Raw genomic sequence first — 11,327 nt, forward strand, 5'->3', positions numbered from 1 at the left:
TGAGCAACACTAGTCCCTATTTGATTGCTGCTCATTCTATGCGTTAATTGCATCTTTAATGAGAGAAATGTGACATCTGATGGCATCTTAGAGCATTACGTTCTAGAGCATTGAAAGAATAACTACCATTCACATGATTACTCATCGATACACTCTGTATGGTTAGTGTGTGTGCATGTGTGTGTATGCGTGTTTGTGGGTGGTGGTGGGACATTTAGGCATAAATTCACATTAATCTAGTAATTATTGTAGGGAAAGAAGACTATCCAAGTTCACCTTTATTCAACTTTAAACTCTGGCCTGATATACTATTGACGGTGCCAAGTGAGAAAGTTGTGTGCAAAACTGCTACAAAACAGGTTGCAAATTGCACTAAATTATCGCTTATGTCGCACTCACCATAGTTTATAAGGCACAAATTGGTGAAATGACATATGTGCATCTATTTCAGTTGCTGTAATTGATTGCCAAATGTACATTCAAATAATATACATAATAGACAAAAAAAAGATTTAAACCCCCTTTGGCACTAGAGCAATTGTTTCATTGTTTGCACACGTTAAAGATCTGCAGTAAAATTACATAAACCCCCAGGAATAGTATACATTTTCTGAAAGCAGGAACCTTGTAAAATAAAAAGATAACAGGTGAAATGTTTTTTATGTTGCATGATATTTGCACAACTGTTTATCAAATGCATATTTTTTAGAAAAAAATATATTAAAATGAATGTTAATGCATACGAACACAATATTATACCACATTTTTTGGTAAATTAAAAATGATGGGGCTGCGTCCAATATAAAGATACCAAACATGACAAGTGTTAAAATTGTGTGTGCCAGTGATATCGCAAAATATTGCAATGGTACCCAAAAATCTCAATAGGCAATGCCTTAAAAGAATTTAGTACTTATCAGTTTTTAGTTAACCACAAGCTCTAGTACTGGAATTATTGCTCTAACTCCAAAATTCACAGCGATACTCCACGAGTGTGATACAATCCCAGTTTATGCATGTGCACCCTATGTTTGCATTACATTTTTGAGCGTATGCAGGAAAACAGGGGTTACATTTATTTATTTTTTAGTTTTTTAACAAATGTTATTATAATTATTTTTAATTTTTTTTTTTATTTATTTAACAAACCCCCATGTGATACCATTGGGGAGATGTCAATTACTCTGTATACACACATTAAGGATCTATTAGATCCTAATGTCTCCCCTGCCCTCTAAACCATGTAACTCAGCACAAATTTGCTTGGCTACATGCCTCCTTGGTCCCCTCCCGCTCAGACTCCTAAAGCCAGCAGATGTGGTTCCAGGTTCCCTGTAAGAGTGAGAAAGCCCAGAAATCAGGTGGTGGTGGTGGGTCTGTGCTGCCCACACTGCGAAAGTGATCAGGTGGCTATATAGCTGATGGATCACTTTCACTTTACAGACGGCGGTCAGTTGAGGAAAACAGCCACAAGCTGGTGGCTGCTACTTTACCATCAGCTTCTGCTTAACCCTTCACTCTGTGGATGTACTACAAAAGAGCTGAAACAGTTAAAAATGACTTCTTCCCTCCCCCAGTTCGAATATTTTTCCACCCCTCTTACCTAATGTTGGGTTGTCCTCAATCAACATGCTCACTCACAGCATTATCCTGCTGTAATCTGCTTCTCCACTACCACCTCTTAGGTCTCATGCAGCTATCTTCTTCCGTGACTCCATCCCAAACTGACCGTCTCTTCCAAGTTCAGCAGCTGGCCTCCTGATGATGTGCCACCAGACCCGGCCTCCTCCTCCGTCTGCTGAATGGAAGTCTATCCTATGCCTATTGGGATATGTGACTTGCATATCCCAGCAGGCAACAGGAGCAAAGCACATCATTCTTACTTATGCAAGAATGCAGGACATGGGGGAGGCTGAAATAGAATAATAAAAAAAAAAAGAGGTAAAAAAAAAAAAAAAAAAGGTTAGTGGGTCTCATGTTACAGGAGTGAAGGATTCGGTTGGAGGGAAGGAAAGTTTTCTTTTAGATCCTCTTTAGTAATAATTTACATACACTTTCCATTAGGCAACATGCATGTGGTGATCTGAAATACATCACTGCATGCATATTGACCTAGAAACTCCTAAGTACCGCTAGGTACAACACCCAGCCACTGCATATTTTTGGCTGGATCCTGCTTCTGTGCCTGTCTGAAAATGCTGTGACTTGATGAACATGCATCTCACCATGTGAATGATGTCCTTTACATCATTGCCTTATGTAGCACTCACTCCTGTAGGGAGCTGCTGAATATGACCCGGGTCTCCTTTACCAGTTCAGAGGCAGTTCAGACACAAACTCCAGGCACACTAAAAACACAGGCTCATTCTAGGGGATGTATTTTTGTAGATTTATTGCAGTGCTTCAAACCGGACAAAGTGATGTGGGTGCAAGATACAACAGAAACACAAGCAAATACAGAAGGACAGACTGCAAATGCCAAAAACTCTAGCAACAGTCTTACTGGAGGTACTGGGGATAAACAGATAGTCTGAGACTCTGTAAGAGCAGTCACAGTCCCTGTAGCATCCTTTGGCATTCAATCCCCCAAAAGCACATGCATGCCTGGAATCCTGGATAAAGGTCCTACTCCCAATGTAGGAATCCTGGATAAAGGTCCTACTCCCAATGTTCAAGGACTGATGTCAGCCACCCAACCTACCTTGTGACATTCTCCTGTGAGGGGGATCATGATCCTTCCTTAGACCAAACTCCACAGGTGAAGCCCTCCAGCAAATATTCTTTAATCAAATTTGCTTCAGGCCCTCAGCCAAGCACATGCTGAGACCCAACAGAAACCTTTCTCAGTAACACACAGCGGCTGCCTCCCAGGGGCAACAGCCCCAGGAGAACACACATCTGCACAACTCTCCCCACATATTTATCTTCTTCCCCAGGCACCTTCTGTGCACCCCCTTCCAGTGATTGTCTGAGGTCAGATAAGTATTTATAACTTGAGTGGCTGGCCCTCCTACTGCATCGCTGGAAGCATCTTCCAGAAGCAGATTGGAGTAATCAACCACATCTTGGTTGATTACTCCAATTAGGGAAACCTGGCCAGACCTTAAAAAATAGGTTGATGTTCCAGTGAGTGCAGGACAACCAAAAACTAACTTTAGCCTGTCTGGGGCAGGGTGCTACACATATATAAATATAAGTCCTGCCCCACCTATGTTTTGTAGCACTAATGCGCTTATATTTTTAAAGTGTTACTAAACCCACAACAGTAAAATCAGTTTGTATATGCAGTAAAGCATGCTTGTTAAACTCACTGTGGAACCTAAAGGGTTACATAGTTACATAGTAGGTGAGGTTGAAAAAAATACATAAGTCCATCAAGTTCAACCTATGTGTGTGGTTATATGTCAGTATTAACTAGTTAATATGAGTTAATCCTCTGCATTGTGTAAAAAGGCTGTTTGATCTTGTATGCACAGATCCTCCCCTCCTTCCACTGTCCCCTGATAATTTCGTTGACGCGCTAGACGCTTGATTCGAGCGTTTCCATTACTTTCTATGGGAATACAAACGTTCTAAAACGCCCAAATCCGCCCAATTCGCGCAACAAAAAAGGGAACTTGTTTGAGCTTCAGGCGTTCGGCTTCAGGCGTTTTGGAGTGGAGATGTGAACCATCTCCATAGAGAATAATGTATTTTTTCCCCTCTAGCGTTTTGGAGCTTCATGCTTCAGGCGACAAAATGCTCGGGTGTGAATGCAGCCTTAACCTCACCACCTTTTTCTCTTAGAGCAGGAGTAGGTAGAATCAGCACTCCATCTGTGGTGAAAATATGAATTCCATCATGCCTCTGCCTCAGGGAATTATGTCTGTGGATGTCAGATCCTTGCAATGTCTCTTGGGATTTGTAGTTTCACCACAACTGGAGTGCCAAGGTTGCCCACCACTGCTTGAGAAGGTAGTGGGCCATGGCTTAAATGTTTTCTCTTTAAGGCAAGCTGGAAAGGGGATTTTGTATCTCAGTGGCTAGGATATATTGGAGTTAATTGAATAACGGATAAACCAGCCTAATGTGTACAGAAGATGAGACAAACCTCTGTTCCTTACACTTTCTATTCGATCCAGGCATTAGGGTGATTTTTACTATCAATTAATATCCCAAGTAAAAGTTTGCATTCTTCATTACACATCCCCTTTAAATCTGTGCTATCTAACCAGGGACACATTTTATCTTTGTTTGAAGATGAAGATTGGATGCAAAATACATGATTTCTGCTAAAGACAGAATAATCCAATTAAATGTAATGAATAAGGTATGGACAAATGAAAGGTTACACCTTGAGCATGCAGAAATAATGAGCAATGTGGGAGATATAGCCAAGAACCAAGCTTCTCCTTTTATCTCTTATGGTTATTTCTAATCATGTAGAACAATTGTAAAATGCTTAACAAGATGGTCTGTCAAAGATATTTTATTGTGTTGCAGTAGGATGTTACTGATTTATATCACACAGCTATAGCTAGTAAAGAAAACTTGCAACAAGAAAAATGTGTAGGGTGCCATTGCTGGCCTAAAAAATGCTAAAAATTGCTTGGCAGGCTATGCCCAGACTGGACATCTTAAGAGGGCAACAAAAGGGAGTAGGGGCCACTGGGACAGGAATATACAGACACCAATACAAATCTCAAAGAGGCTCTAACTTCTCCATAGTGGGGACATAGGCAACAATAAAAAAAGCACCTCTCCACGCTATTCAAAGCACCAACAAAAATGACATTGGGCTAGATTCAGATAGGTTAGCGGATCTTTCTGATTTACGATCCGCTGGCGCAAGTTTTTGAGGCAAGTGCTTTATTCAGAAAGCACTTGCCTCTAAAGTTGCGCCGGCGGATCGTAAATCCCCCGGCGGAATTCAAATTCCGCGGCTAGGGGGTGTGTAACATTTAAATCAGGCGCGTCCCCGTGCCGAACGAACTGCGCATGCGCCATCCGCTAAATTTCCCAGTGTGCATTGCTCCAAATGACGTCGCTAGGACGTCATTGGTTTCGACGTGAACGTAAATTACGTCCATCCGTATTCGCGAACGACTTACGCAAACGACGTAAAAAATTCAAAATTCAACCCGGGAACGACGGCCATACTTAACATAGGATACGCCGCATATAGCAGGGGTAACTATACGCCGGAAAAAGCAGAACGCAAACGACGTAAAAAAAATGCGCCGGGCGGTCGTTCGTTTCTGAATCGGCGGAAATCCTCATTTGCATATTTGTCGTGAAAAAAAAAAAACGAAACGCCACCTAGCGGCCGGCCTGGAATTGCAGCCTAAGATCCGACGGTGTAAGTCACTAACACCTGTCGGATCTTAGGGAGATCTATGCGGAACCTGATTCTATGAATCAGGCGCATAGATACGACGGACGGAACTCAGAGATACGACGGCGTATCAGGAGATACACCGTCGTATCTCTATCTGAATTTGGCCCATTGAGTTGTTTTTTGACAAGCCAGACTTAATAACTGGGCATTTTGATGAGAGAACTTACAATTAGAACTAAAGTGGAACTAAACAGTATCTGAAAATTACAAACTATATATATTTTTTTATTCCAACAGCTTTATTGGATAAAGTATAGAAAATATACAAACAATAGAAATGATGAAGGTAAATGTACGTTTGGGTGTCCAGCCGGGAACCCAATAATGTACATACAGAGAAACCTCAGTACATCATATAGGATGACACTTCAGAGATAAAGGAGAAGAAAAACAATCAACAACAGTACATAAAGTATCCACTTATGCATAGTTAGAACATTATCTGATCAGGTATATGGCTGCCTGATTAGCATGGTTACATAGCCTGCCTACCTTTGAAGGTGTCAGGTGTGGCATACCTGAGTAAACAACAGTCCTATGCCGCGTACACACAATCGGACATTCCAACAACAAAACCGTGGATTTTTTCCGACGGATTGTTCGCTCAAACTTGTCTTGCATACACACGGTCACACAAATGTTGACGGAAATTCTGAATGTCGAAAACGCGTTCACGTAGAACACTACGACGAGCCGAGAAAAATGAAGTACAATGATTCCGAGCATGCGTCAAATTGATTCCGGGCATACGTAGGATTTTTGTGCTTCGGAATTGCATACAGACAATCAGAATTTCCAACAAGAACTTTTGTTGTCGGAAAAATTGAGAACCAGCTCTCAAACATTATTTTTGGTGGAAATTCTGACAGCAAATGTCCGATGAAGCCTACACGTGGTCGGAATATCCGACCAAAATCTCACATTGAACATTTGTTGTCGGAAATTCCAACCATGTGTACACGGCATAAGAGGAAGAATATTGCCCCTGACCTAACCAGTACAAGTAACCGCTGATCGATATAGGAATGACCAACATATGCCTGATACATGGGATGGGCAAAGATATAGCTGGTTGGCTGCAGGTCAGCCTTTAAGTTGCCTGCTTTACGTGAGTAGGTTGGTGTGTTGGAGTACCCTTGTGTTAAAATACATTAGGGAGTTAAATAAAGAGGGTGAAAAGAGCTGTGGGAAAAGGTGGGGAGATAGGGTTGGGGAGGGTAGCTGGTTAGTAGGCAGGGCCCATCAGGGAGGGGTGAGTATGAAATATATTTTTTACAAATTCACCTGTTCCTCTATGGCTTTGAAAAACACACTCCTTAGCATTTCAAGCTGAGGCCATCTTGAGATAGGGCAGATGATTCATGTAGCATTTACTTCCTGGAATCCACCTGCCCTTAGCTAAGGCATGCAGGCAGGAGAACTTGTTTAACTGAAAATGTCCCTCCTCCAGATGAAAGAAAAAAAGCTGCCTATGAAGACTCCTGGGATGTATGACATAATTTTTGCCTAGGCCAGAAACCAGGAAACAAAAGAAGAAATGGAAAAAAAAGGTTAAAACAAGTAAATATTATATACCTTTCTATCTATTTACTAAGGCTAAAAATAGTTAATGCTAATTGATAGAACTTAATTTCACTTTAAAGTTGAAATTTGCCATATTATAAGGAACATTTAAAAAAAAATGTTAATTGTGCCTAAGCAGTACCCTGACAAATGTGCTTAACCACTTGCTTACTGGGCACTTAAACCCCCCTCCTGCCCAGACCAATTTTCAGCTTTCAGTGCTGTCGCACTTTGAATGACAATTGCGCAGTCATGCAACACTGTACCCAAATGAAATTTGTATCATTTTTTTCCACAAATAGAGCTTTCTTTTGTTGGTATTTGATCACCTGACCGGTTTTTCTTTTTTGTTAAAAAAAATAAAAAATACAGATTTAAAAAATATATATATTTTTTTTATATTTTGTTATACAATTTTGCAAACAGGTAATTTTTCTCCTTCATTGATGTACGCTGATGAAGCTGTACTGATAGGCACTGATGGGCTGCACTGATGGGCACCGATGGGCTGCATTGATGGGCACCAATAAGGCGGCACTGGTGGGCACCGATAGGTGGCACTGGTGGGCACTGATCGGCGGTACTGGTGGGCACTGATAGGCAGCACTGAGAGGTGGCACTGATGGGTGGCACTGAATGGCATTGATAGGTGGCACTGGTGGGCACTGAGAAGTGACACTAATAAGTGGCATTGATAGGTGGCACTGCTAGCTGGCAGTGATGGGAATGGTGGCAATGGCAGGTGTCACTGGCAGGCATTATTTTTGGGCACAGAGGAAGCAGATGTGTCTCTTTTCTCTTTGGGACCGATGTCCCTTGTAAACAAGCCGGTGATCAGCTTTTTTTTCTCCTCACGCTATCAGCGTGAGGAGAAAAAAACGATTACCGATCCTTTGTTTACATCATGTGATCAGCTGTCATTGGCTGACAGCTGATCACGTGGTAAGGGACCAGGACCGGCCCCTTACACGGATCTGTGATCCACCGAGTCTCAGTGACTCAGTGATCACAGCGTGCGCCCTGCAGGTGCAAAGGGGAGCCGTCATTTGACTATCGCGTGGCCCTCTAGTGGTTAAAATACACCCTAGTGCCTGGGCACTCCTGTTACTATAGCATCATAGCTGTATATCTGAAATGTGAGATCTAAGGCATATCTTCTTCTACTTGTTAGTTTTAGGAGATTTGGAAGGAGACTTGGTGCTGTCACTAATGATCTACTCACTGTTCTCTTTGGTGGAGGTCCTGACATGAGGAATGAAAACCCCTGCCTCTACCAAGATGGATATCTCCATACAGGCACACCATGCAGAACAAGGCATGGTAAATCAGTAACGGGGGAAAGGTCAGCTGCAGGGAGACCCAATACTGGCGTCTAGTCATTTTCCCTCTGCCTATGATAATTTTGGCACAGCTTACAGAGAGTTCCTCATTAAAACAAAACTTTATTCATAACAGTTTCATAACAGTATATATACAAAAGAACATGCATTGCATTTAAAAAATTGTGCTACTAAAATTAGTGCTTGCTGTAAATTGCACCTGTTTGTTCTTGCTGGAGGCTGCCATTTTGTTGAAGCTCAGAGCAGTCACTTCCTAATTGGGAACCCCCCCCCCATGCTTTGTTTTGAAAAAAAACTACATGTCCCTTTCTTCATTTAAAACATGTACATTTATAGCCTTGATTGTATGTCTTGGTTCAGACTGAGAGGAAGACTGACAGAATATTTACAATGTTGAAGTTCACAGGCTGCCTATGAGGGAGACAGGAGAGAATACCAGGGGCATAAGATAAGACACCATCCTTGTAAGTTTCTCTTTTGTGTTTCCCTGGCAAAACAGTTTGTCCTGTCAACTCTCCTGCTTTTCTTCCTCCCTAGTCAGCGCAGTCTGCGTCATTCCTGTTGATTTCTTTCCACTTCAGAAACAGTAGATCCTAAAGCGGTCAGCTGATCGGCCTCTACTGGCTCTGTTTTTAGCACAGTGCCGAGAATAGAGATGACTAAGCGCTGATACCCCAGTGCGAAACGCGTCAGATATCCACCCCACTGTCTGCTGTGACTTGTAGTGCTGTTTCCATTTTTTACAATTAAAAGCAACTTTTTAAGAATTTCCGGGAAGTGCGGCTGTCCAGTCTTTTCTCTGGTCTTCGCTTTGTGCATTGCCAGCACCCACGCTTCTGAGAGGACACTGAGTGCACTCGCCTAGAGCGGCAGTTCCCCTTTCTCCGCCGAGAATAGAGAGCAACTGAGCATGTGCAAAGCAGGGTAGGACAGTGTATTATTGGATTTTAAACAGTACATTCACTTATTTTTTAATGTTTTATATAGCTTTACCTGCAAAAGGGGCCAAGCTGAAGCAATCTATCAGGACTTAATTTTCTGAATAAAGTTTAATTTTCAATCATAGATTAGTTACAATTGTATTCCAATTAACATAATTTTTTGATTCTTTTATCACACCTGGTAATTGCTAGGGTTCAATACACTGGAAAAGTATCAGGAGTCACAATAATGACCCCACCCATGCTCTAGAGGGCCCATGAGGCCTCCCTGTCACATTAGGTTCTGTGAGAGGTGCACAATTATAGGATCCAATCCCCTGTACGGATCAGCCTGCAGCAGCTGAAAGTCAGCTTCTCCTCCTCTTCGTCCTGGTGCTTTCTGCTTCTGCATAGAGAGCCATACAGGGGATCGGTTCCTCTAATTGCCCCTCTGCAGAACCATTTGCTCCCTCTGTGCACCATCCTCCCTTCTCTGCTTGCCTGTCAAAATAGGACCTGTGTTTATAGAGTTGCTGCAGAGTAGGCTTCCTGCACACATTTCTAGCCACAAAAAAACACACACACACACACACACAAAAAAAGCCTAGTTTACACTGTACAGGCAACAGTATCCATGTGAATGAATCTCAAGACCTCATACACAAACATAACTTTATTTATTATGTCAAAATGTGGACAGTTTCTCAAAAATCTTTTGAATTACCTTCTCAATATGTAAATAAAGATCTGAAATAACTCGATTTGAAGTATCTTGGTGCAGCAGGTGGTAGTGGGGGTGCCTCAGGTCAACTTTTTTATCAAGCCCACAATCTTAAAGCTTTGCCTCTGGTTCCAATTCATTGTTGCTATAATTATTATTATTATTATTATTGTAGTCATTTTCTTTTACTGCATAAGGGCTCATAAGTACCAATGACCTGGGGGGAATCAATATTCATTATCACAAAGAGCAAAATAACAATGGCCTGTTGGTGGATAATTAGTGCATTCCGGGTGCATAAGACACAATTTCCATGAATGCTTGTTTGTACTAGTTTGCCAACAAAGACATACAGTTCAGCTATGCAATAATCTGAACTGCTGTGACACTGCTTCATTTTTTAGGCTTGTTCCAAGAACATAGAGTTTCTTTTAAAGAAAAGAAAATGCACTAATGAATAAAAGCTAATTATTGTGCCTCTTTTTACTAACTTAAATACATTATTAATTACATTGAATATTTTTTTTACAGAGGAACTGTCCAGCAGCTGAAATAGAGTTTCTAATTATTGATACAATAGGTCTGAATTATGAAAACAGGAGGGACATAGGTACAAAAGTGGGGTACTTACTCATAGTGACCAGCCAAAACTCTTTTTAAGGATAATATAAAAATAAATAAATCAATACAAAGTAAAACCTAATTGGTTTCTGTGAGCAGCAACCTCATAAACTGAGTTTTGGATGCCATTCATTCCATTTGCTGGGAACCTTCTCTGACTTAAGGGGTAGTGGGCATCCCCAGCCCTGAAGTGGGCACCTCCAGCATCCTGAGAGCCCAATAATAAGGATGCACAGTGCAGGACCCACTCAGCAGTTAGCTTGCACAATCATTATTCCAGATTCTAAATGTTGTCACTTCAGTCTACGCATACGTGGCCAGTGAGGTTACACACACTGCAATATTCCTAACTTTATAAGGTACCAATTCTTACAAGGCTTGTTACAGATGGGGGCAATGTTAGCGTGTTGGGCATAGCCATTAGGTGTCCCCATATTTTATTCACGAAATCTGGCAACCTTTCACTGAGCAGAAAATTAATTAATAGTATGAACCATATTACATTTGAGATGATAGTTCTTTACTATACTCTGATGCGCCATTCCAAATGTACGTGTGGGTAGATATGAAAGCTCCCCGTTTATTCAATTAATGTAAAAATTTGATAAAAATTGAAAATACCTACATTTATGTAGCCTTCTCTGTAGTTCCAGCAAAAGAAAGGGACTTTGTGGCTGTGTTTCCTTGGAGACACTCACACAGACACTGCTATAGTAGACTGCTATCATTTATTACAGAGCAGCTGACCCTTCATCCACTAGGGGGCAAGCTGAGGACATGAACTA

Source organism: Rana temporaria, chromosome 3, assembly GCF_905171775.1.
Source record: "Rana temporaria chromosome 3, aRanTem1.1, whole genome shotgun sequence".
NCBI lineage: Eukaryota > Metazoa > Chordata > Amphibia > Anura > Ranidae > Rana > Rana temporaria.